The sequence below is a fragment of the Oryza sativa genome, chromosome 9 (genome assembly GCF_034140825.1).
Source record: "Oryza sativa Japonica Group chromosome 9, ASM3414082v1".
Taxonomy (NCBI): Eukaryota; Viridiplantae; Streptophyta; class Magnoliopsida; order Poales; family Poaceae; genus Oryza; species Oryza sativa.
Window position 1 is genome coordinate 17,827,444 of NC_089043.1, and position 24,153 is coordinate 17,851,596.

At 46.5% G+C, this 24,153-nt stretch overlaps 2 long non-coding RNA genes and 1 pseudogene across 5 annotated transcripts; 2 read left to right on the top strand and 1 right to left on the bottom strand.

Annotated features, from left to right (window-relative positions):
- The first annotated feature begins 1,016 nt into the window (after nucleotides 1-1,016).
- LOC4346959 (uncharacterized) lies at nucleotides 1,017-3,313 on the top strand. 4 transcript variants are annotated; one of them, XR_010735014.1, is made up of 5 exons: nucleotides 1,017-1,359; nucleotides 1,468-1,621; nucleotides 1,972-2,081; nucleotides 2,671-2,767; nucleotides 3,060-3,313. It is a non-coding gene; the product is annotated as an uncharacterized lncRNA (long non-coding RNA). The 4 variants fall into 4 exon arrangements; XR_010735013.1 differs by having other exon boundaries at nucleotides 1,972-2,063; nucleotides 2,655-2,767; XR_010735016.1 differs by lacking the exon at nucleotides 3,060-3,313 and adding an exon at nucleotides 2,845-2,889.
- A 2,142-nt stretch (nucleotides 3,314-5,455) lies between these two features.
- Nucleotides 5,456-24,153, bottom strand: part of LOC107278511 (receptor-like protein kinase At3g21340) — a 45,521-nt pseudogene continuing 26,823 nt past the window's right edge.
- LOC136351799 (uncharacterized) lies at nucleotides 20,595-23,023 on the top strand. Its single transcript, XR_010735017.1, has 3 exons — nucleotides 20,595-21,188; nucleotides 21,513-21,578; nucleotides 22,696-23,023. It is a non-coding gene; the product is annotated as an uncharacterized lncRNA (long non-coding RNA).

Below are 24,153 nucleotides of genomic sequence, written 5' to 3' on the forward strand. Positions count from 1 at the left end.
TGTATAACTTATCAATATCTACAACTTTTGTTTTGATCATTTTGCTATTTGACTTTGTTTCAATAATTTGAATTTGAATTTCAAATTATGACAACTTCAAACAACATTTTCAAGTACTAGATGATTTCAACTTAAAATGTTGTCAACAACAAAGTTGTATAACTCATCAATATCTATAACTTATATTTTGATCATTTCTTTATCCGATAAAGTGATAGTAACATTGTTCACGAAAATTACATCTCTCTTATAGTTTATAAAACCACATAAGAGATGTGTAAAATTTGTGAATAATATTACTATCAGTTTGCTGGATTAAGAAATGACCAAAATAAAAGTTATATAACTTTGTTACTGATGACTTTTTCAGTTAAAATCATCTAATATTTGAAAATGTTGTTTGAAGTTGTCATAATTTGAAATTCAAATTCAAATATATTGAAACAAAGTCATATAGCAAAATGACCAAAACAAAAGTTGCAGATATTGATGAGCTATACAATTTTGTTGTTGATGACTTTTTCAGTTGAAATCATTTATTATTTGAAAATGTTGTTTGATGTTGTTATAATTTAAAATTCAAATTTAATTTATTGAAACAAAGTCATATAGCAAAATGACCAAAACAAAAGTTGTATATCTTAATAAGTTATACAACTTTGTTGTTGATGACTTTTTCAGTTAAAATCATTAACTACCTGAAAAAAAAATATTTGAATTTCTTATATTTTAAAATCCGAATTTTATATTGGTCAATCAAACTCATACGGAGAAATAACCAAAATAAAATTGGTAGATCTCAATAAGTTATACAACTTTGTTTTTGACAATTTTTTCACATAAGTTCATTTAGTATGATAAAATTCGATTCGAATTTTTAGTATTTTAAAATTTTCAGGTTAAATGACCATTTTATCCAAGTAACTTGTATAATAAGTTTCCAAATACCAGGGTTATTCTGGTAAAATCGCATCAAAATTGCTACTTCCCTCAGCCACGATTCCAAATCTGAGTCCAGATCTCGTTCCTCCTTTCCCCAAACCCTCGCGCTCGCGGCTCTGATCCAGCGCTCGCTGACGGCCGCGTCGGCCTCGGCCTCCTCGGTGGCGGCGGCGCCGGGCGTGGGCCGGGTGGAGCCGGCCGTGACGCTCGACCAGGTGCCGTGGTGGAGCGACCCCGACCAGCGCCTCTCCTCCTCCTCTTCCCGCACTGCCACCGGATTCGTCAAGACTCCCTCCCCCCCCACCGCGTCCTCTTCGGTTTCACCACCACCACCAGCACCACCACCCAGCAGAACAGCGCCTCCACCACCACCATCGACCTCTCCTCCGACGAGAGCCGCCGTCGCCTCATCAACAGGTGCGCCCATCCCGTTTTTCTCTACTTGTTTCTTTCCCCCTGATACTTCGTCGTCGGCGGCGGTTGTTGATGGCTGGGGCGTGTTGTGTTCGGGTGGGTGCTGCGCAGGCTGCTTTACAGGAGCAAGCAGCGGGGGTTCTTGGAGCTGGCCTCATACAAGCAGCGAGGACGACGGCAAGCCAGACCTCGGCGTCACCGGCACCGGCGGCGGCTGATTACTGCTGCTGCTTCACCATGTCCTCTCTTGCAGCAGCCTGTCTAGGTCTGTTCTTTTTCCTATCTTTTTTTCTTTTTTAAAAAATGAGAAGTGCAAAGACTTGTAATTTGTAACCTGTAATGTAGTAGTACCAACATCAATTAGCACGACATTGCAGCATCAGACATTTAGAATTTCAGATGCATGGAGCAAAATTTATTCAGATGTTTAAACACATCAAGGGCATATCGCAAGGATAAATCTATTAAAAATCCTATTTGTTCAGATATAGGAGTACCTTTCTTCAGAGGGAGGGCAACTGCATTAGTTCTCCCAAACTGATCAAACTGGGAAGTTCTCTTGGCATTATTTCTCATGCAGATGAAAGAAGATTGTGATACCTTTTTCTTGTGCAGATTTCTTGGCTCATCTAAACTCTGGATCTCTGCATGCTGACGAGGTTAGTAGGTTGCTCAAGTAACTGAGCATGGAGATGAAGACCAACAAAGTATGCTTCAGAGAAAAGGTTCTTTGAAAAATCTGTCTTTTTTTTCATACGAGTCTGCACAACTTTCTTTACCCCCTTTATGTTCCAAAGTTCTTCATAACCACTTTTATCATACATCCCAAGAAAAAATAAGCTTACATACTGATGATTGCCTTGAAAAAACTTACTTACTGAATAATATTTACAGGTATATGCATTCTGGATTAGTCCTGTTACTAAACATGGCCACTTAAAAAACTTTTTTGACAAGAACATGCCAATTAACAGTTACAAACTTACTGTAAAAGCTAAGCTTGTTCTCATCTTCTTATTATGGGCTCAACTCGACTCGTAAAATTAATTAAACGAGTCGGTGTCTTCTTAACAAGCCAAGATCTAGCTAGCTCATGAGCTCTCAGAAGCTCTTTTGGGCTCAAAGCCCATAGCTCTATCTAATAAGAAGCTCATAAGGCTCAAATCCTGTAAATATATCGAAGATGCAATATTAGGTTTGTTTGCTGGGCGCCTGGGATTATGAGCACCTCAAAAGTAGTTTCATGGTTGAATATAGTATGTTGTTTGTCAACAATCTTATGTGTTTCTCATATCCAGCGCTGGTGTCCGGCAGCACGGCTACGCGGCAGGGACATGCGCGTGGCAAGTGGCGAGGCAGCAGGCAGCAGGCGCGATGCAGCAGGCGGAAGGCAAGCAGCAGCAGCAGCATGGTAAGTAGAAGCAAGTGACATTCCTCCTGATTCAATCCTCCGCAGTCCCTAATCAATCCTTGCTCTCCTTTTTCCAGATTCTATGTATATCTATCCTCCCTGATTCATATATGTGATTTATTGCTGAAACTTCATTACTTGAGGTATTTTTCAATGCCTATTCTTCTATTTAGGCTTGTTTGCAAATGGATAATGGAGCCGTACATTATAGCGCGTTCTGAGCTGTGCACAATTTTATCATGTAATGAGTCAATCGGTGCCTAATCTGTTGCACTTTGTGTATTTGATATAGGGGTTCCTGAGCAAGCTGAGGCCGGCCCTGCCGCAGTTCAAGCACTTCTTGTCCCTGTCCCTGCCGCAGTTCAAGCACTTCCTATCCCTGCCACAGTTCAAACACTTCCCACGAGTGGCCAACCAGTTGATTTGCTGATTTGCTGTGTTGTAAATTTTGTGTTGTATTGGATGTTTGTCGGGTTGTGTTGGATGCTAATTGGGCTGAAACCTTTGTGCTATATGGGTTGTTATTATGTTTGATTGTTGGGCCTATATGGGTTGTTATTATGTTTGATTGTTGGGCCTATATGGGCTTAGCCCACTTGTTATTTGATACTAATATAATGAATATAATATGACGGGCTGAAAATAGTGTGGTATAATGTTTGGGCCTATATGGGCTTTTGCAATGGACTTGGCCCATTTATTATTTGATATTAAAGCAAATGGATATAATAGAATTGGGCTGAAAATATGCTACATCATAGATGGGCCAGGCTAAAATCTAGTCGGGCTAGCCATTGGGCTAAAGCCCATAAACAGAGTGCTCAATACATTGATTTTAATGGGCCATCAGATATTTTATGACGTTTTTTAGCTAGATAATGACGAATATGAGCATCACAAAGTTACGATGACAGAAGGATCGTCACTAGATTAATGAAAAAATAAGGTTTCGTCATAGAACGCCATTAGAGACGCATGATAGGTGACGAATGAATTTTCGTCACGCGAGCGTCACATATTATGAAACATGACAAAAAATTCAATGTTTATAACGTAAATGAAGCGTCATCTATCATAAGATCTCTTTTAGTGCCATAAAGAAGGCCCATCAACCCGCGCTGGGGGGAGGGGGGATGGATCCGCTACCCTCAAACTCCACCCACTGCAGTCGACACCCTCTCGGGGCCAGGGGTGGCTGATCCGCCCATCCCAAGGGTGGCGCCGTCAGATCCACTGTCGCTACCCAATGTCGTGGTCACCCCTTTCGTGGATGAGGGTGGTGGATCCGCCCCTCTCGAGGACGGCGTGGCTAGATCCTTCGCCATCGAGCTTGTCACTCCGGCCAGACCCCACAGCCGAGGACACCGCCGTCGTCACCCGATACCATCACCGTTGCTCCCGCCGTCCTTTGTATCAAATCCCGCGGCCGAGCTCCACATCCTGCAACCGAGGGCACCACCATGCAATCCGAGGGCACCGCCGCCGCTCCCACCGTCGTCCGCGCTGAATCCCTAGCCGAGAGCGTTGCTACCGCCGCCCGAGCCCGCCGTCCTCCGCGTCAGATTCCGTAGCCGAGGGCACCGATGCCCAATACGAGTGTGCCGCCACCGCCGCTCCCACCGTCCTCCACGCTGGATCCCACATTGCCGAGCTCACTACCACTCCAGCCCGACGTTGGTCGCTCCTGCCCGCCACCAATCGCCGACCCTCCCGCTGCTCCAGCCGCGCTCACGAGAGGGAGATTGGGGAGAAGATAAGAGAGGAGAGGTGGAGGAGTGGAGTGGATTTCGTTTTTATATTTAGTTTGCAGTGATTTTTCCAAGTGGACCTCTTAAGGAGGCGCTTGTGAAAATCTGATTTTCGCATGTAGCCACTAAGGAGGCTCACCTGAAAAGGTTAGTCTATTTGTATATGTGGATCTCTTAAGAGGCCGCATGCAAATGTTATTTTGCATGCAGCGCTTTGAACTCACCCCGTGTGAGGGATTTTTGCAGGCAGAAGCAGTTATGGTCCGTCTACAACCTAAAAAGGGTATCGTCCAGAAAAATCAATTTATGAGATATCCTATCTCACATGATTAGAATTAGGAAGAAATCCACCTAAGTAAAGATCTTCTTACCTTGACTTTGCAATGTGTTATGCAACTACGCCTAACCAAAATCAACGAAACATGTCTTTTAGATTTGTAAGTTTCATAACTGCATCGTTGGAGCAGTATGAATAACGACATCTACATAGGTTTTACACATTAGAGAAACCACCCCTCCCCCCCCCAAAAAAAAAAAAAAGGAAACGGGAATAACGAGATCATTCGTTCTTGCTTGATGGTCGAGTCCTGACATGCTCCTCAGCTCTGTCATGAGGTGCTGCCCTTTGCAGTTGTGCTGAATTATCCATGAGGCTGTGGAACATTTCGATCAAATTATAAAATGGCAGAGGATTCTAGTACATAATCTTTGGTTGTAAACAACCACCTTCTCAGCATTTGGCTGATCTACTCTCACGAATAGCTTACTGTTGCACATTGAAACAAACAGCTTACTGTCAGCTCTGTCACGAATACAAACTGTATAAATTATTGTGTCTTAACACAAAACAAATCATCTATGCAAACCAGTTTTTTTTATTTTAGACTTGAAGCAGAGAACCCACTATATGTCCCAAAGCTAGTTATCAATGGTTAATTCTTCATCTTGGCGATGGACCGAACATGGACATCAAAGACTTGTTATCTCTTGCTACATTTTCCATGTCGCCCATGTCCCCATGAGCTTCCTCCAATTCCAGACTTTCCTTCAATTGCATGACCACGACCGACATCATTGGCCTTTGAGCAGCTATCTGCTGTGAACATCATGGCAGCATCTAGAACCTTCCACATGGAGTTGATGTTATAAGAACCTCCAAGACGTGCATCGGCAACTGAGTTGATGTTACCGGTGACCATCTTCTGCCTCACACGTTCAATAATGTGGCCATTTTCAGGTATTATGGGAGGTTTACCACTAGTTACCTCTAGTAAAACAACACCGAAGCTAAAGACGTCACTACTCTCAGTGAGCCTACCGGTGATGTAGTACCTAAAAATGGCCCACATTGTTAAACACAATGATTGCACCAAGTGATTAAGGATAAAATTGAATAGAATCATTAATATATATGAAACACAGCACAAAATTAGCATTAATTGCGTACAAAGAAGCTCATACTCAGGGTCAATGTAGCCCATAGATCCTGCTGCAGTGGCTGATATGTGAGTCTGGGAGTCGCTATGGTAGGTTTTTCAAAGCCCAAAATCTGCTATTTTTGCTTTTAAATTCCGACCCAAGAGAATGTTATTTGTCTTTACATCCCCATGAATTATTGGCAGGTTGCAACCCTTATGCAAATAATCTAGACCTACACACAAGAAAACTACAGTTAGATCAAGAGATGAGCGATAAAACATAGAATCCATTCTATGTCACTGAGTTTAGTCTAGTTCGATGATTTGTCATCAACTTTGTCTTTCCTTATAATATGCCACTGACTTTGTCAATTTTTTCTACAATATACCATTAGGGGTGGATACTTTTAAAAAATACCTAAAATGCTCTTCAAGACTTACAAGAGGTTACAGTTGACGAACTTACTAGAAGTTTTGAATAAATATGAAATTTTTTATGCAGCCTCCTTGCTTAATATAACAGTGTGTATATTTCAAGATTTTTCATTTTGCACGTATTAACTTCAAAAAAATATATTTTATGTTTTATATGCCAATATAAATACTCTCGTGTTAATATTCTTTTATGTATATTGTTGGAGGTATACCACAAAGTGCCTTCGGCCAGACCTGCCGAAACCACCCGCTCGGGCGATAAGGCTCAGTCCGAAAGCAAAGGGCCAAGGCCGAAGAGGAAACCGTACGGGCGAAGGCTGTGGCTCGGGTTAACGCGGGCTTCGCCAGGCAAAGACCTTGTCGAAGGGCTCCGCGGGCGAAGATGGTGAGGCGAAAGCCTTAGCACGGAGACACGGGCTTCGCCGAGCGCCGAACCCCACCGCGAGGAGGCCTAGCGGGCCGTTACACTCTCGAGGAGGATTTGCCGGATGAATGGGCCAAGCCATCTAAGCCCAATAAGGGCCCATACATGTAAAGGACACTGTGTACCCCCAATAATGTTCCTATCATAAGGGTAGCCATGTAAATTGCCTTGTAAAACCTAAACCCTAAAGGAAGGAACCTGTAATAGGGCTATAAATAGCCCCCTTAGGCCTTGTAATGGGGGGATCCAAAAAATTTTACAAAGCAATACAATTGTCTTTATTTCCAACCACTGTTGAGAGAATCACGCCTTTCGGCGTGACGCAGTTGTCCATTCGACAACAGCTGGCGCCGACCGTGGGGACCTCCGAGCGAAACCACTGATGCCACCGAAGAAAACCGTCAAGGAGAGAGTTGTCAGGCGAAAGGAAGGTGACGTCGAAGACGAGATGTTAGCCGAAGAGGGAGCAGAGCCTTCGGCCTCCACGGGCGAAGCCGGAACGGTACCAACTCCGGTGGCACCAACTCTCCCGTCTTCGGCGCCCACATCTTCGATTGAGGCGGAAGCGGTGAAAGCGGAAGCAGCGGCGAAGGCCGACGTAATCTTTTCATCCCAAGTAGCGGGGGGCCCTTCGACCGCCGTTTTCGCACAACCAGCTTCGACATCAACAGCGATCACCACCTCGCAAGCCAACACCAACCTTGAAGCACAAGCCGAAGCTGACATGGAGGCCATGCGTCAGAATATGACAAAACTCCAAGACACGCTTCGCCAGATGCAAGAGCAGCAACAAGCGTACGAAGCAGCAAGACAAGCCAAGGCTCACACCCAACAGTTCTACGCTCAGCCCCAAGTTCTTTCTCCATACGCTATGCAGGCGTCGGTGTACTTCGCCAAGCCCGCCCCGGCCATTGCCGCGCGTCCAACGCCTCAAATGATCCCGGCACCGGTTCGCCCGGCGGCACCTCAAGCCCAATACCCGAAGCCTGCTACCACGCTTTTCGGCGTGACGCCGCAAGCTATGATGGAAGCAGCTTCGACCTTGCAAGCGCAGTTTCAAGCCTTCTTGCAACAACTCAATCAACCCCACAACAATATACCAAGAAATTCATCTCCGGCCACGGCCGAGGGAGGCCCAAGTCAAGGTGCTTCGACGGGACAGCTGTCCAGCCAGTTCGCTTTGCTAAGTCAAGCTCAAGGCCCACCGCCATAGTTCGACCCAAGCACAGCGGCCCAGGCACCCATGACTTTCGCATTGGCCGTACCCCATGGGTACGGAACAGCCCCACCGCAAAGCCAAGCCTGGAATCAAGCTATGTTTGACCCTGCTACGGCGAGGCAAGCTACTTCGACAGACCAGCAGAATCAGGCAGTGATGTTCGGCATGGGACATCAATCTACGGCTCAACCTCAAGTGCAAGCTGTAGCTTCGCTATTCACGCCTCCGTACCCACAACTGAACTGGCCTTCCCAACAAGGGGCTACAACCAAGCCAGGTGGCGAAAAGGGTTTGCCCCTCAGCTGGGGAATCAAAAGTCACCCCATCCCACCCCAGTTCAAGTTCCCTCCAGTCCCAAGGTATTCGGGTGAAACGGATCTGAAAGAGTTCCTGTCCATCTACGAGTCCGCAATTGAGGCGGCTCACGGCGATGAGAACACTAAGGCAAAGGTAATTCGCCTCGCACTCGATGGCATAGCCCGATCTTGGTACTTCAATCTGCCTGTTAATAGCTTTACTCATTGGAGCAATTGCGCAGCGTTTTCGTCCTTAACTTTCGAGGTACTTATGAGGAGCCGAAAACTCACCAAGACCTTTTGGGCATTTGCCAAAGGCCGGGGGAATCGACAAGGGAATACATGCGCCGATTCTCGCAAGCACGGTGCCAAGTGCAGGATATAACCGAAGCATCTGTCGTCAACGCAACTTCGGCCGGCTTGCTCGAGGGTGAACTCACAAGAAAGCTCGCACGCAAGGAACCCAAAACTCTCAAACACCTCTTTCGCATAATCGACGGATACGCTCGAGGCGAAGAAGACACCAAGCGAAGGCAAGAGATACAAGCCGAATATGACAAGGCCGCCGCAGCTGCAGCAGCCACTTCGCAAGCCAACGCCCAAGCTCAGGTTCCGCCTCAAGTTGCAAGTTCGGCGCCTGTCCTGGTTCAACCAACCCTCCCGGCGAATCAAGGACAACACCCAAGGTCGAACCAAGCCCCGATAACCTGGAGGAAATTTAGGACCGAACGAGCTGGCAAGGCGGTAATGGCGGTCGAGGAAGTGCAGGCCCTCCGAAAGGAGTTCGACTCCCAGCAGGCGGGTGGACAGCAGCAGCCCTTCCACAAGAAAGTCAAGAAGGTCTTGTACTACGCCTTTCATGGACACTCTTCGCACACAACCGAGTAATGTCGAAACATCCGACAGCAATGTAACGCTCAAGCGCCAAGGCAGCAACAAGGAAGGGTCGAAGAGGCGCCGCGCGAAGCGATCCCTAACCAAGCACCTCAAGTAGAACAACGCCAAGACGTGCGGCGAAGAGTGATTCAAGTCATTACAAGATCTGATCCCCCCTCACAAGTGTCTAAATGGCAAAAGAAGATGCAACTTCGAACAGTGCACAACATCGTTTCGGCCGAAGATGGGGCACCAAGATACTTGTCACAGCCAATATCCTTCGGGCCAGAAGATGCCGAAGGAGTTCTTTTCCCGCATCAGGACCCGCTGGTTGTTTCTGCAGAAATGGCTGGTTTTGAAGTCCGGCGCATCCTGATCGACGGAGGAAGTTCGGCTGATGTCATGTTCGCCGGGACATACGCCAAGATGGGTCTGCCGACATTGGCGCTATCCCAAGCACCAACTTCGCTCAGAGGATTTGGAGGTGAAACAGTGCAAGTTCTGGGACAAACCCTCGTCAAAGTCGCCTTTGGCTTGCAAGAGAATAGAAGAGAAGAGGAGATACTCTTCGACATTGTTGACATCCCATACAACTACAACGCCATCTTCGGCAGGGGCACTATGACCAAGTTCGAAGCAGTCTCTCATCACAACTACCTCAAGCTCAAGATGCCACGCTCGACCGGCGTAATAGTTGTCAAGGGTTCCCAGCCTTCGACCGCTACAGTGGCCCCTTTCGGTAGGGAAGTCCACACCGTAGAGGTTGAAGGACAAGAGAAAACAAAACCAGTTCCGAAGCCCACCCCCACGGCAAGGTCATCTAGCGACAAATAGATGATTCCGACCCCACCAAGGTCATATCGCTTGGTGGAGACCTGAGCGAACAAGAAATTGACAACACCATGGTTGTGCTTAAGAAGAACATCGACATCTTCGCTTGGGGGCCAGACGAAGTAGGGGGTGTCTCGCCAGACCTCATAATGCACCATCTCGCAGTCAAGCCTGAAGCAAGGCCGAAGAAGCAAAAGTTGAGGAAAATGTCGGCCGATCGCCGGGAGGCGGTGAAAGCAGAAGTGAACAAGCTGCTAAAAGCGGGAGTGATACGAGAGATCGACCACCCAGAGTGGTTAGCAAACCCAGTACTGGTGAGGAAGTCAAATGGCAAGTGGCGAATGTGTGTCGACTTCACGGACCTCAACAAGATGTGTCCGAAGGATGACTTCCCGTTGCCCCGGATCGATCAGCTAGTCGATTCGACCGCCGGGTGCGAACTCATGAGCTTCTTGGATGCATACTCAGGATATCACCAAATTCACATGAATCCGGCTGACATCCCGAAGACAGCCTTCATCACGCCCTTCGGCACCTTCTGCCACTTCAGAATGTCTTTCGGTCTTAGAAATGCAGGGGCTACGTTTGTCAGGCTAGTGTACAAAGTCCTGGGGTCCCAATTGGGGCGAAATGTTGAAGCTTATGTTGATGACATCGTCGTAAAAAGCCGCAAGGCCTTCGACCACTCATCAGATTTGCAAGAGACTTTCGACAATCTCCACGCAATCGGCATGAAACTGAACCTAGATAAGTGTGTATTCGGCGTTCGTGTTGGTAAGTTGTTGGGATTTCTTGTATCCGAACGGGGGATCGAAGCGAACCCCAAAAAAATCGATGCCATTCAGCAAATGAAGCCACCATCGAGCGTACGACAAGTACGAAAGCTCACGGGGCGAATTGCGGCACTTAGTCAATTCCTGTCAAAAGCAGCCGAAAGAGGCTTGCCTTTTTTCAAGACCCTTCGCGGGGTAGGAAAGTTCTGTTGGACACCCGAATGCCAAAAAGCTTTCGACGAGTTTAAGCAGTATCTCCAAAGCCCTCCAACTCTAGTTAGCTTAGTGGCAGGAAGCGAACTCTGGCTCTATCTAGCGGCTTCGCCCGTTGCTGTCAGCGCAGCTTTGGTACAAGAAACTGAAGTTGGCCAAAAGCCAGTTTATTTTGTCTCCGAAGCGCTCCAGGGGCGAAGGTCAGATACATCGAAATGGAAAAACTCGCTTACGCCCAAATGATGGCTTCAAGAAAGCTCAAGCACTATTACCAAGCCGACAAAATCGTGGTACCTTCGCAGTATCCTTTGGGCGAAGTGCTTTGAGGAAAAGAAATCACGGGGCGTCGAAGCAAGTGGGCTGCTGAGCTATCACCCTTCGACCTACACTTTGTCGCTCGCACTGCAATCAAGTCCCAACTCCTCGCCGACTTCATGGCTGAATGGACACCCGCATCCGTCCCAGAGCACGGATGCCCGTCGAACAGCCATGGGTCATGCACTTAGACGGCTCGTGGTCTCACAAGGGGGCGGGGATCGCCGCAATCCTGACTTCGCCAGGGGACGTATTAATTTGCTACGCAGCTAGACTGCAGTTCGACACAACCAACAACACGGCTGAATATGAAGCAGTGTTGACGGGGCTGAGAAAAGCAAAGTCGTTAGGCGTTCGGAGGCTTCTAATCCGAACAGACTCAAAACTTGTCGCTAGCCAAGTCGATAAATCCTTTGAAGCAAAGGAGGAAGGAATGAGAAAATACCTCGAAGCCGTTCGATCTATGGAAAAAACTTTCGCCAGCATAACGGTCGAACACTTGCCCCGAGGTCAAAACGAAGAGGCTGACGCATTGGCAAAATTAGCCGCCTGTGGGGGGCCGCATTCGCTAGGGGTCTTCTTTGAAGTCCTGTATTCACCAAGTGTGCCAACAGAAAGCCAACACATTATGGCAATCGACCAGGCTGAACTGGGCGAAGACCCAGATGACTGGCGAACGCCCTTCGTCAAGCACCTCAAAGAGGGATGGCTGCCAGATGACGAACCAAAGGCAAAACAGCTGCAGATCAGAACCGCGAAGTACAAGATAATCTCTGGGCAATTGTACCGAACTGGAATACTACAGCCCATGCTTCGCTGTGTATCTTTCTCCAAAGGTGAGGAGATGGTAAAGGAAATATACCAAGGGATGTGCGGAGCACACCTGGCAGCAAGGACCGTCGCGTCAAAAGTATTTCGCCAAGGCATATATTGGCCAACCATACTTAAAGTATGCGTTGAACATGTCAAAAAGTGCGAAAGCTGCCAGAGACATGGCTGAAGCCAAACGGCACCACAATACGAACTACAGCCAATCGCGCCAATCTGGCCATTCGCAAGGTGGGGCTTAGACATCATCGGCCCATTCCCAGTGGCGCGAAACGGCTACAAGTTCGCCATAGTAGCCATCGAGTACTTCTCTCGCTCGGTTGAAGCCGAACCACTAGGCACAATAACCACAGCTGCGGTTCAAAAGTTTGTCTGGAAGAACATTGTTTGCCGATTCGGGGTACCAAAAGAGTTCATCACTGACAATGGTAAACAATTCGATTCCGAGAAATTCCGAGAAATGTGCGAGGGGCTAAACCTGCAAATCAGATTCGCTTCGGTCGCACACCCGCAGTCGAACGGGGCGGCCGAATGGGCAAATGGAAAAATCCTCGAGGTTCTAAAGAAGAGACTTGAGGGGGCGGCGAAGGGTAAATAGCCAGACGAAATGCTATCCGTTCTCTAGGCCCTTCGGATGACCCCTACAAGGCCAACAAAGTTCAGCCCTTTCATGCTTCTCTACGGAGAAGTGGCGATGACGCCGGCAGAACTAGGGTCTAACTCACCAAGGGTGATGTTCTCCGGGGGCGAAAATGGGCGCGAAGTGTTGCTCGAACTCTTGCAAGGGGTACGAGTCGAAGCTCTACAACACATGAGCAAGTACGCGGAAGGTACTTCGGCAACCTACAACAAAAAGGTTCGACCGACGGAACTTTGGCCCGGCCATCTCGTGCTAAGAAAAAAGGCGAACCCCGTGGCAGTGGGGAAACTGGACTCTAAGTGGGAAGGACCATACCTAATCAAGCACAAATCTCTAACAGGTTCTTTTCGGCTGGCAACTTTGGAGGAAGAAGAGTTCGACCACTCCTGAAACGCTGCTTCCCTTAGACAATTTTATGTGTAAAACGGGTGGCACCCGATTCGCCAATTGTACAGTTGTACATACTATGTAAGCCGTTCAGCACAAAAAAAGAGGAAAATGAAAAAAGCAAAAAAGAAAAACTGGACGTAGGGTTATTATCCACCTTGGAGGCCCGAACCAATATAAAATCTTTCTATCTTTTTCATCCTCCCCTTTTGTGAATAATGTTCTCGTGGAAAAACCCCAAGGCAAACGCTTGATCAGCGAAAACGCCAGGGGGGCGAAACGAATCGGTCGAAGCATAGCTCACCGAACGTTGAAACCGCGACAGCTCGATTTTGAAAATAAAAGTCAAAACACCGTTGCATTCAGCTTACACACAGGCCACGATGCTCGACAGCACGCCTGCCACGAGCCGAAAACGAAAGAAGAGAGCTGAGAAATAAACATATCTTTTCGCTATAGTACGCAGAGGGGCCGACATGTTTTGACCTAACGAAAGCACGACAGTGACTATGCGAATGATAGCATGAAGATGTGTTCCAAAATTTACAAAGCATAAACTAAACAAAATAAAAAACATGTTGTATTCACGTGAGAACCTCACAAAAAGATTACATCATCGTTTACACTTTCGCCCTCATCTATATTACAACCCGGCGAACCAGTTTCGTCGTCACTACTAACATTATACACAACCCTTAAAGGGGATGGGGGCCAAGCACAAACCAAACTATAACGGCGACGAGCGATCGCCTCTTAGCGAATCGACCTCTTAAAGTTTCGCCAAAAAATTGTGCTATCTTCGCGACGCACCACATGATAGCGGTCATAATCCTCTAGGGTTCGGCTCGGATGTGCTCGCATCCATCCTGCAACCTTTATAACCTTGTAGCTGTTGCCGTTTTTTAACATTTCGCGATAAACGGGCCAAAAAGGACATTTAGTCTTGGGTATGCCCTTCTCCGCCATGAACTTCTCGTTCTTATTTCGCCAATCCATGAAGGGAGGCCGAACTCACATTTTCCGGCTACAACCCTGCCAGCAAGGCACAAAGGAACAGTGCAAAAGGGAGAAATGCTAACGAAATCAATCCCACATTCCAATAAAAACGCACGATTGGCGAAATACAAACTTTTCATTAATAAAGGACAGCCATAACGGCTACAAGGCGATAGCGGCCATTAGCCAAACATGCAAAACTATATACATAAACAAAAACTACAAAAAGCCTAAAAGGCAAAAGGAACACGAGAGCGAACGGTCTCACACCTCAGGGTGGTCTTGGCCTTCGTCTCCTTCGCCCTCACGCTCAACAGCAGGCTCCGACGGCCCAGGGTCTTCCCCAGCGTTGGCGGCAGCGGCGTCTTCGGCTTTCACCATCTTCTCGAGTTTCTCGCGCAGACGTGTCTTCGCGCAGACTTTACCGCCATCCTCCCAAAAGCCCTTTCGGAAGGCCATCAAAGCCGCTCCGGAAGGCTGGGAGTTTTCAGGCCAGTCCCCTTTCACGAGCTCGGAAAAATTTTCAACATGGCCGCAACCATGCTCGTGAAGCAAGCTGAGCACAAAACCCGCAGAAACGCGCGCGCAGCAATCTCCATAGGCGCTAGCCACTTCGACAACCGAGCCGGCCGCATCCTGCGTCCACTCGGAGAAGTTGAACACCGTCCCATCTTCACCCGGAGCGCCTTCCGCACGCGCGCCGATGTCATTGAGAGCCAGCCGAAGGGTGTAGCAGGCTTGCTTGGCAGACTCCGTCGCCGGCGCCAAAGCCTCAGTAGCAGCTTCGGCCGCAATAAGCCGGGTCTCGAGGGACCTAATCTTCTCCTCGGCCGCGGCAAGTTGACGCTCCTGTTCGGCGGCCCTCCCGTTCGCCCTTTCCAGGTCGACGCGAAGAGACTTGTTTTCCCCCGTGAGGGATTTGTTCTCCGCGTTCGCCTTCTTCAGGGCGTCCGCCACGACCCGGCGTTCGTCCTCTTTGTGGTGAAGGTCCTCCTCAGCTTTCCGAAGACGGAGTCGGTACCCGTCTAGTCGCTCCGAGGCGGACCGTTTCGCGCTTAGATGCGCCGCAAGACCCTGAGTAAGAGAAGCCGAAGCCATTTATTATAACAAAGGCAAAAAAGGATAAAAGCATTGCGCAAGCGAAAGGGAACACAATAATAATAGTCCATACCCGCTCAAAAAGGCTCTCTGTAACTGCGTAGTTTTTGCCGAACTCGTTGAGCTCGGTGAAAAGACTCAAACCGTCGGATGGGGCCACAATTTGGCACACCCCATCCACGAAGGGGGTAATTTTGGTCCGAGAGGTGAAATCGGCGGAAACAAAATGCGGGGCGGAAAGTGTCATGTCAGACACAGTCATTTCGACAGCCGGCCCCTTTCCGTCCCGCCGATGGCTCGTCGAAGGAGCTGCAGCAACACTCCCGGTACCTGGGGCATTCGCCGCCGCCGATTCGATCACCCCAACCGGAGCCGGCAGCAGGGGCCGAAACATTGCCACCTGTTGGCGCTTCGGCGTCGCTAGCGGGCGGTGGTGACCGGCGCCTCCGAGGACCAGCGCGCCGCAGCACGGGCGAAGTAGGCGTCCCGTCGGAAGACGCCTCGCTGTTAGAAAAGCCGGCGGCGATTTGCACCACCCCCTTCTTCTTCCTAGCTGGCGCCCCTGGCTTCGCCGCAGAACTGGAGATCGCCAGGAGCCCATTCGCACCAGCGACGTCTCGCGGACGCACGGGCGAAACATGAGCACCCGCTCCAACCTTCGCCTGGACGGGACTGGGGGTGTAGCCGCGCGATCCGCCATCCTCGTCTGACCCGGCCTCTTCGTCCTCGTTATCCGCGTCGCTGTCGACCGTGTCCTTGCTGGCGCGATGAGCTTGTGCTCGCACACCCTTCGCAACGGCCCGCTTGCTTTTTTTCGATGTCCCAGCGTCGTCATCGGTGGCGTTCGAAATAATCGACCGAACAGCCAGGTCGCCGACATAGACGCGGTTCGCCCTCCCATCGGCTTGGCGCTGAAGCAAGCAGCCGAATTCGGTGGTGGTCAGAGCTCCGACCATCTTTGCCGCTTCCGCTTCCATATCTTCCAATGTGCGAACTGCGTAAGAAGGGAACAAGGAAAAGCGGAGTGAGTCGAAACATATCTTCATAAAAGAAAATGAAGATGACGTCGAAAAGCATGTCGAAAATCAAAAGAAAAACTCACGCTGGGTGTCGGAAGGAAGAACGAGGCGTGGAAGCCCAATCACCTCTTCGCCCTCATCCACGGACACCCTGTTGATGTGAAAACCACGAGGCCTGGGAGATCTGCTTAACTCCAGTGCATGTCCAAGAAATCTTGCCTTTGGAACTATGAGCGTGCCAGTTGATTTGATCCTGTAATCAACAAGAAATGAAGACAAAGAAACCGAGGTTAAATCCATAAACGATAGCCGATTGGCTAGTTGCCGATGACATATCATTTATCTTTGAGCCGATGTCATCTTTGCATCGATCGGCATATGTTAATAAATAATAAAGAACTAAATCTACTCGGTCGGCTATAGATATTAACAGTATACAATACTTATGTCGATATATACTTAAATCAAGTGATTGGGACATATCGGTCGCCATGCCGAAACAGTATAAATCACTTAGATCGAAATATATACTAACAAGGAGATTATAAATGTTTATAGCATAGCCGATCAGATAGATCTAGCAAGTACAGGCTAATACTCTGATACTACTCTATATTAAGATATTAAAGCAAGCTAAATATATCAAACAAGAAGCTTAATATACCTAAAAGCAACAAGATCTCAATATAAAAGGCAGATCAAGCATACCAATTAAGCACATGAAATATAAGGCTAAATCAGGTAAGATCAGCTTGTACCCTGATACTCCTTGGGCCAAATCATTAGCTTCTACATTTTGCTCTCGAGACACAAGCTTCAAAGTCACCAGCCGAAATTCATTCATCAATTCTCGGCACTTCTCATTGTAAACCATCAATGTGTCATTTTTGCACTCATATTCTCCTGCTAATTGACTGATTACCAACAAGGAATCACCCATAATCTCAATAGCATCGGCTTCAACCTCTTTAAGCAATTGCAACCCCTTGAGAACCGCTTCATACTTGTCTTGATTGTTAGTTGCATAAGGCTTAATAGTATAGGCAAACTCAAAACTTGCCCCCCGAGAGGAAATTATAACCAAGCCGATACCACAACCATGAGTACAAACTGACCCATCAAAGAACAATGTCCAAGGCACAATTTCAACTGAGCCGATTGAGTCATCACGATGATCCACAATAAAATCGGCTATAGCTTGTCCCTTAACCGCTTTCGGTGACTCATACCGAAGATCAAACTCTGTTAAAGCAAATATCCACTTGCCAACCCTGCCTTTCAAGATTGGAGCCGATAACATGTATTTGATCACATCGGCTTTGCATATCACAGTGCATTCATTGGATAATAGATAATGCCTTAACTTAGTGCAAGAGAAATACAAACACAAGCACAAATTTTCCACAGGAGAATACCTTGTTTCTGCATCTAAAAGCCTTCGGCTTAAATAAAATACAACCCTCTCTTTCCCATCAAGCTCCTGGATCAGCACCGAGCCGATTGATTTTTCTCCAGCCGATAGATACAATTTGAAAGGAATCCCCTTCTGTAGAGGAATCAACACTGGTGGGGAACTAAGATATTCCTTAATATTATCCAAAGCTTTCTGTTGCTCTGCCCCCCAGGTGAATTCTTTATCAGCCTTTAACCTTAACAAAGGTGTAAACAGTTCTAATCGGCCAGACAAATTAGAGATAAACCTTCTGACAAAATTTACCTTGCCGATCAACTCTTGCAACTTCTTCTTATTCTCTGGAGGTTGAATTTTCTTGATTGCATTAATACTCCATTGAGTTATTTCAATCCCCCTTTCATGAACTAAGAATCCCAAAAACTGACCAGCCGATACGCCAAAGGCACACTTCGTTGGGTTCATCTTTAAGCCATATTTCCGAGCCCTTTCAAAAACCTTCCTCAAATCGGCTATGTGGTTCTCTATTTCCTTAGACTTGACAACCACGTCATCAATATAAACTTCAACCAACCAGCCGATTAGGTAATTCATAGCCCTTTGATATGTAGCTCCAGCACTTTTCAAACCAAAAGTCATCACAACCCATTCAAACAAGCCGATTGCACCAGGACATCTAAAAGTTGTTTTATGAATATCTTCTTCTGCCATAAAGATCTGATTGTAACCAACATTACCATCCATAAAACTCAATATCTTATGCCCGGAAGCAGCATCGACCAATTGATCTGCAATCGGCATTGGGTATTCATCCTTCGGAGTGGCTTTATTGAGATCTCGAAAATCAATGCACACCCTAATTTTACCATTTTTCTTGATAAATGGAACTATATTGGAAACCCACTCAGCATATCGGCATGGACGAATAAAACCAGCATCATATAGACGCTTGACCTCAGCCTTGACAGCTTCAAGCATATCGGCTTTGTACCTCCTTGGCGGTTGCTGGTATGGTCTGACCCCCGGTTTGATAGGTAGCCGATGTTCAACAATCGATCGGCTGAGTCCTGGCATCTCATAATACTCCCAAGCAAAGCAATCTCTATATTCTTTCAAAAGCTCTATCAACTTGGTTCTGAACTCTGGAGATAAGTTTTTCTTAATAAAAGTCGGCCTTGGTGTATCACCTGGACCTATATCAACTTCTTCTAAATCATCAGCCGACATGAAACCCTGTCCTTGCTTGTCATCGAGATCATCTGCCGTGTCCTTGTTGTAGACGTTTGAACCCTCCACGACTCCCTCAAAATAATAACTTGGGCTCTCCATCTTCAATTGGCTGTATATCACAATCGGACACTTTTAGAAAACCTCCATCCCAAACTTTTCCAGACAGGCAATCAATTCCACCCATCTCCCAAATAGCTAAATCTGCACTAGCAACGTTAACTGACCTGTCGGCTGGCACAATTTCAATCTGGTCGCCTTCCCATTGAATCAAACATTGATGCATGGTCGAAGGAGTACAACAATTAGCATGAATCCAATCCATTCCAAGCAACAAACTATAGGAACCCTTCCCATCGATGACAAAAAATGTTGTAGGGACGGTTTTGCTACCGACTGTCAACTCCACATTCAAAACTCCTTTTGTTTCCGATGGATTGCCCCCAAAATCTTTGAGAACCATGTTTATCTTAATGAGATCCTCAGAATTTCTGCCCAACTTCCTGAATGTAGCATATGGCATCAAATTCACAGCAGCCCCACCATCAACCATCATCTTAGACACCGGCTTCCCATTGACATAACCGTTAATGTACAATGGTTTGAGATGCCGATTCTCTGTCCCCTCTGGCTTCTCAAAAACTGCTTGCTCTGGTGAAAAAACCAATTTTGCAGAGGTTTCCTCAACTTCATCAACATCGGCTTGATTGGCCCTAAATTCGGCAGGTAGTGTAAAAACCATGTTCACCGATGCAATTACGACACTCTTCCCTTTAGCCAACCTCTTTGCCTCATCCGCTTCAACCTCATCGGCTGTGGCAGCTTGGTTCTTAACACGCCACTCTTGCCCTGGCTTTGTCTTCCTCAGCCGATGACTGATCTCCTGCTCTACCTCTCGAAAACGTTCTCTGTTCCTCAACCTTTGAACCCTCCTCTTCTGATTCTTTGTGAAAATACCAGAAGGACACTATTAAGCCTTTCTATCCTCATCATCTCCTTGATCATACCCCTGGTTTACTGGGCCTAATCTTTAATGAACAAAAACTCTTGTTTGTCTCAGCCGATTACCTCTATTGTAAGATCGGCTTGAATGTCACACCCTGATTTTCGTTTCAGGATTTATAAATTATTTAATAAATTATTATCAGAATTTATATTAAATGTTCATTAATTTACTAGTGAAGTTAAATGAGGGAAATAAAATTTCCTAAATATAAAGCATGGATGGATTTAATTTTTATTAAATTCTCCATGGTTAATTATTCTCTCTGAAATCCTCTCAGATTTTTCGGAGCTCAATTCCTAATTTTTAATCATACAAAGAGCATTTCAGTAATTACCCACATATTAAATTAATCATTAAATGGTCTAATTATAATTTTGTTAAGTACTTTGAGTGTCCAAGTATGTTCAAGATTTTTCTTGGAATTATTTGAGCATTGGAAGTATTTTTAACAATTCAAAGATCATTTCAGTGATTAATTTAATTGGAAAAGTAATTAAAATTCACCTTTTCCTTTTCGGGCCGAATTAGGAAAAGTCCTCTCACTCTCGGCCCAGTCTCCTCTCAGCCTGCAGCCCTTTTCCTCTCTTTCCCGAAGTCTGCTTTGCGTCCCTCCTTTAATCAGTCCTTGGAAGTAGAAAAGCCCGGCAAGAAGTCTACTTTCCTCCCTGGCACTGTTCATCTTCAAGCTTGGACAGAGCCGAGCCGCCCGTGCTGTGCCCTGTGCAGCCACCGCTTCCTCCGTTAAATCCGCCACATCCCGAGCTCCGTTTGCAAAATTAGTTGAGGGGAAATATTCCTCTTATCCTCCTCTATCCTTTTCCCCAAGAATCGGAGCAAACCGTTGAGTATTTTATCCGAATCGAACTCGTTTTTGAGTTTATCTCCAAAACCGAGTTTTTGATTTCCCGGATCGATTTCTTGCGGGAGGAGTCCGATCTCTTCAATCCAAGGCTATAAATAGGACCCCCTAGTCCTCCTCTTTCGTTTGCCCTCTTTCCCGAGCTCTCTAGTGCTCCGTAGCCTCGTCGCCGCCGCCGTCTTGCTTGCCGTCGTTGCCGGCCATCTTCGGCGCCGTCGCGCCGCCGCTTCCGTCGTCGCCGCCGGTCGCCGTCACCACCGTGGGGTGCGCCAAGGCGAGGGGAAGCCCGGCCTCCTGTCCCCCTTCGTCGCCGGCCACCGGAGCTCCACCGCCGGCGAGGTCCGAGCCGCCGCCGCCGTTCACCTCGTCGCCGGTCACCGTCGGTCGTCGTTTGGCTCGAGGGTAAGTACCGTTGGGTTCGTCTCGTCGTCCTCTACGTGTACATATCCTCCAAATTCGCAGCCAATCATCCAATCTCCGGCGAGGTCGCCATCTTGGTCCGGCCATTGATGATGTCATCATGACGTCATCATCGGCTTTTCTTTTTCCCGATTTTCTAATAGATTAAATCTTCGGAAAATCATAACTAAATAATCGTAGATCCGTTTCAGGTGGTTCAAGTTGCTAAATTTTTCTAAAATCAAGATCTACATGTTAAAAATATCCACATGTACTGTTTATGCTTGTTTTTGTACTGTTTTGTTGAATTTTGTTCTTTCGCTTTAGTTTCCGACGTTCCGAAGGAGAGCGTTTTCGTTGAGGAAGGTTCGGAAGTGTTTGCGGAAGCCCAAGGCAAGTCACACAGATCCCAAACAACCCTTTGAGCATGTTGAACCCGTTTAAAGTTATTATTTTATTTCAACTATGCATTGTTTTCGAATGTCACCGGGTGGTGAACCTTTCCCAATTAATTAATGGCCGAAGATGACTTTATTTTCCTATGGGTTATAATTTGATTAGCTAGAACCTTATATATTGGTTTGGTTTAGCTAAATGCTACATATATATATAATTGCTTAGCCATGCTTAGAAACATTAGCTCACTAATTGGATGAATCATATATACTACATTATTATTTATGGTTATATTTAATGGTAGCTCACGATGGTTAATCGTGTTATGATAATTAATTGATAATTAAAACTTGATTAAAGGTGGGTTGTGAGCACATGGTTTTGAAAGTCGTGCTCATGGCAATTAAGGACCGGTTCGCGAGCTACTGTTGCGAGACATTAACCGTGCCAACCACAAGCCAGCGTGGGCAACGGCTTTACCTTTTGTATAGCATGATTCATTGCGGGGTGCCAGACTGAGAAGCGGCGAGAAGTCCGTGGGGGTCGCTGGGGAGTCCATGCCTCTGGTTTTTGAGGGGGTGATTATGATCCAGGAACGGTGCACTGTTTTGAGTTGTGTTGTGCAAAGGGTATTGTCACGATTTCCCCCTTTGCAATGCCGTGGTGGTATTTCGGGGCATGGCAACATGTGTGGAATCGTGTCTTGTGGGTACAGTGGTACACCTCTGGCCAGAGTAAAACTATTCGAATAGCCGTGCCCGCGGTTATGGGCGGGTTGAGCAATGTTTTTCGTGATTAGTCTCACACCTCTCACAATAATTATGGATGTTATAATCTGGTAATAATTTGTTTAGCTCCTGGTTTGGAGTTAGATCTGTACAGCCGGGTATGGTTGTTCAGAATGGTTGGGCCTGTGCAACATGGGTGTGTTGTTCAGTGTTGATTAAAATTTATGATTAATTACTCCACTGTTTTACTTATCTTAAATCTTTGCTAAATGCTGCTTTTGCAAATGAGCCTATATTATGCCATCCTTTGGAATCCTTGTGCACTTGCATATTTGCTGTGTGGCTTGTTAAGTATGCTCATTCTTGCAATAATCATCAAACCTCAGTTGAAGATAAAGGTTCCAGAAGGAGAAGACGTTTGGCTTATACCCCAGTTGAGCTGCCTGTGGGAGTGGAGCTGAAGCCATCGCTAGATCGTTATTCCGCTGCTGTTTTCTTTTCTTTTGTAAGTATGTAACGTTATTATTAAGATGGATTTGTATATTAAATTGTCAGTTTGTGTACCTCGGCTGATTCCTGGACGAGGATTTTATGCACAAATTAGTTCGGAAATTACTAGTGAATTTCCGGGCGTGACATTGAACTTTCTGCAACATTACTGCATCCAGGACAATCTTCAATAGATGGTAGTCTCATACCCTCGTTCCAGCAAAATCTGAAAAACTCACAGCCCCCCCAATGAGGATCAAAACCACCATCTTCTTCATAATACCTCTCCTGCTGCTGCTTGTCATACTTCTTCTGGTATTTGTTGATAATTCTAGCCGAATTCATCTGAAAATTTCTATTCCTTCCTCCATCGGCTGCCCTCCCAGATGTATGCACCATATTAACTGGAAAAGGATTACCATCAACTTTCATCGGCTTCTTGGAATCATCAAATTTGATTTTTCCTCCTTCAATGGCCACCTGGATCTGCTGCCTGAAGACTTTGCAATCATTAGTAGAATGAGAGCCAGAATTATGCCACTTGCAATACCTCCTTTTTCCTAGCACTTCAGCCGATGGTATGACATGACCAGCAGGAAGCTGAATCTGTTTCTCCCGAAGTAATAAATCAAAAATCTTGTCAGCCTTGGTGATATCAAAATCAAACTTCTCTTCTTTTCCAGAACTCCTCTCCCATGGGCATGGCACAACCTTCTTGCTTCTAACCCATTCGGCTGCTGCTACTTCGGAATCATCATCTTCATCATCCGAATTATACATGCATGGATATACATGATTGATCTTTTTAAAGTTGTTTTTAGCCTCTGCAAATCTTTGCTCATGCAGAGTCACTTTTTGTGCAAGGTGAGATAAGCTCTCAAACTCCTGAGATGAAAATTTCTCCTTAATCGGAGCTATCAAACCTTGAAAAGCCAAATCGGCTAACTGAGAATCTGTTAAAGCCAAGCTGTAGCATCTATTCCTTGTTTCTCTAAACCTCTGGATATAATCCTGCACAGATTCATCATGCCTTTGCCGAATGGCTGTCAAATCAGACAGTTTCATCTCATGGACTCCACTGTAACAATAGCTGTGAAACTGTTTCTCCAAATCGGCCCAACCATTGATAGAATTGTATGGTAGAGAAGAGAACCAAGTAAAAGCCGATCCGGACAAGGACAAAGGAAATAGCCTAACTCTCAAGGCATCAATAGCCGATACTTCACCACACTGAGCTAAGAATCGGCTAATATGCTCATAAGTAGAAACATTATCTTGCCCTGAAAATTTTGAGAAGTCTGGTACCTTGTATCGGGCAGGCAATGGAATTCTTTCAAACCACTCAGGGTATGGAT